This window comes from Pteropus vampyrus, unplaced genomic scaffold (genome assembly GCF_000151845.1).
Source record: "Pteropus vampyrus isolate Shadow unplaced genomic scaffold, Pvam_2.0 Scaffold87, whole genome shotgun sequence".
Taxonomy (NCBI): domain Eukaryota; kingdom Metazoa; phylum Chordata; class Mammalia; order Chiroptera; family Pteropodidae; genus Pteropus; species Pteropus vampyrus.
The window spans coordinates 999,421-1,002,542 of record NW_011888868.1 but is presented as its reverse complement, the minus strand read 5'-3'; the positions used below and the strand labels follow the sequence as shown (position 1 = coordinate 1,002,542).

The following is a 3,122-nucleotide window of genomic DNA, read 5'->3' as shown; positions in this document are numbered from 1 at the left end:
ACAAGAATTAGAGTGCAGACCCAGGCACCGAAGTTCAAGACCATCCAATTTTTAACAGCCTAGATGAAATAACTACTTACACTACACTCGAGTTATGCCCTGTGAACAGCAACTCATGAGGAGTGTATGACCCCAAAACAAAGCTGACATCTCAGAACAAAAGAAGAATAGAGGCCGCCTTTCATAGCAGCAATGCTGTCTTCTCTTGTGAGGATGTGGATTGGCGACAGGGGCCCAGGTTACTAAGCCTGTCTTTTCCTAACAAAAAGTACAAGAGAGACTGGGACCAAAAGCACTAAGCCTATCCTCTCTGAAAACAAGTAGATAGAAGAACTTAACCCAGAGGGCACGTCTTTCCTCAGGAAGAGAATCTTATCTCGAGACATAGGACTTTGTCTTCTTCCTGACTTTCTAATCAGGAACCAGAGTGCTGACCTTGATTTGCAGTTCCAATCTTTTCCCCTATTTTCAGGAATTATATCTGAGAACTTGGCCCAACAAATATCTTCTATCTTACCATATAGAGGCTGAAAGGGTGGCATACCCCACAATACCAAGCCTGTCCTCTGTGAACAAATGTCACCTGGAGTCCTAGGCTCACAGTAAAAGCCTTTTTTGGAAGAGAAACAAGAATGGAGACTGTGGAAACCTGCACCAAGCCTGGACCTCCTAAAAGGAAGTAGTTGACAGCTGTAAGCCCACCACATCAAGACCATCCAATTGGTGACAAATTCCAAACTGAAGACCTAGGCTCACAAACACCCAGACTGGCCTTTGATACCAGAAACTCTTGTGACACCTTGGCCTACAGAGCCAAGCTGTCATCTCCTAAAAGGAGGAAGAATGGAAGACTCGGTTCACGGCTACAATACTGTCCTCCCTTTAATGTATTTATGATAGATATTGGGCAGATGACACCAACCCTGTATCGTCTTAACAGTGCATTCAGCACAGCCTGGTACACATTACCAATTATCCTTTTTGACAATTATTGAAAGGTAACCATAACTTACAGCACCAAGCCTTACTCCTGGTAAGAGAAAGTAGTGTGGGCACTAAGAAACCTGGCACAAAGCCTGAACTGTTCTTTAAGAAAGGGGAGCTTGGAAGCACGGCCGAGCAATGCTCCTATTTCCAGGAAGTAGACTAGAGAACTTGGCCCACAGAATTTAGCCTAACTTTACTTAACGGAACGTTAGTAGGTGGACTTGACACACAGTAACAAGACCTTCTCTGTAGGAAAAAAAAAAGTTTATTGAAGTCCATAGCCCAAGACCCAGATCTTTGCTCAGACTAGGGTAAGATGAGTGGTTGTTTGAAAACACAACACCACACCAGTTTAATCTACAAGGTTAACTCGAGTGCAAAACATTTCACAATGTGAATCCTGGTCATTGTAAGAAGTAAAATAAAATCTACACCACTGCAAGAAGTCTAGTCACCTGGTAGACATGAGATTCTTGCGGGGTCTTTCTTGATCCCCATGTGAATCTCACAAGGTGTTCACTAGACCTCCATGTGATTCCCTAGTGATTGCTACGTAATTTTTAGGTGACTTCCACCTTATTCCTCTTCCCCTATCCTCAACCAAAGGTTTTCAAAACGTGTCTCATAAACTCTTATTTTCAATATTTCAGTATTGAGGCATTGGCCTTTAAGCAATTCCCTCTTGATAGTATTGGCCAAAGTTCCATGTATAAGAATAGTGCGGGTGCCCCCCAGAAGCCGTTAAGAGTTATGCTCACAATGACTAAGCATTTTTGCTACAATACAACAAAATGGCGCCTACAGTTTCCACTACTCTAAAATAGCTTCGTCGTTCAGACTCAGCATCCAAATTTCAACACGGTTAATATGTGAGCACCATACCCATTCTCTTCAAGCAGATTAGCTGACCAAAGATGAAACTTTAGGGTAACTAACTAATGACAAGTGTGTTAGCCTATGCAACTGTGCTCAAGCAAGTCTTGTAATGCAGACATGACATTTCGATTGAAAGGCTGTTAGGTGGCTATGTTACACAGGTACTCTCATTTTCACAGTGCTTATGTGAATTTTACCAAGGAATGTAGAAGGGTAACTAAAAACTGAGTGCCATACCATCACCCCAAATCACATGATGCACTCAGGCCAGTCTCTTGATGGTCATGTGAATCCCGTGCGTAAGCCTGGTGAATATCACGAGATTACCTAATTCTTGTTACAGGATTTCCAGGTAACTTCCACCTCATTTTCCTCTACTAGGCTAAAACAAGACTTTTCAGTACACGTTTTAGGGACTGCCTCAATGTCAATATCTCAGTTTTCTTTCCATGGTGGTTAAGCCAGTCCTTCTCAGAATATGTAGTCTGAGGTTTGCAATAGAAAAATTCTGAGGCAGCCGTTCTTTCCACCATCAAGAGGTATCCTCACAATGACTCAGCATTTTCTTACAATACAGCAAAATGGCGGCTGTTGTTTCCACCGCTATCCAGTCGCTTCCTCACAGCAAAAGCCTTCTTTCTGGAAGAGAAACAAGAACAGAGACTGTGGAAATCTACACCAAGCCTGGACCTCCTAAAAGGAACTAGTTGACAGCCGCAGGTCCACAATGTCAAGACCATCCAAAATTCGTAACGAATTCCAGACTAAAGACCTAGGCCCACAAACACCAAACACCCAGCCTGGCCCTTGCTACCAGAAACTCTTGTGGAGACTTTGGCCTACAGAACAAGCAGTCATCTCCTGGAAGGAAGAAAAATGGAGCACTAGGTTCACGGCTCCAAGACTCTCCTCCCTTTAAAGCATTTACGATAGAAATCTGGGCCAGTGGCACCAACCCTACTGCATCTTAACAGTGTTTTCAGCACAACCTGGTCTCACATCACCGATTTTCCTTTTTAACAATTATTGAAAGGTGATCATACCTTATAGTACCAATACAAACCCCTGGTAAGAGAAGGTATTATGAGGAAGCGAACAAATAGCGGTAGAAACAGTAGCAGCCATTTTCCTGTATTTTAGAAAATATGCTGAGTTATTGTGAAGATACCTGTTCATGGCAGAAAGATCGGCTGCCTCACAATTTCTATACAGCAAACCTCAGACTAACAGTTCCGCCAGGGAAAGCTTTAACCACCATG

General features: G+C 43.0%; 1 protein-coding gene across 1 annotated transcript in view; it reads right to left on the bottom strand.

Moving 5' to 3' along the window:
• Positions 1-3,122, bottom strand: part of TSN (translin) — a 146,194-nt gene that overhangs the window by 15,812 nt on the left and 127,260 nt on the right. The window contains exon 7 of the transcript XR_002781199.1: positions 2,434-2,502. The gene's annotated coding sequence lies outside the window, so the exon portion shown is untranslated. The remainder of the gene's footprint in view (positions 1-2,433; positions 2,503-3,122) is intronic.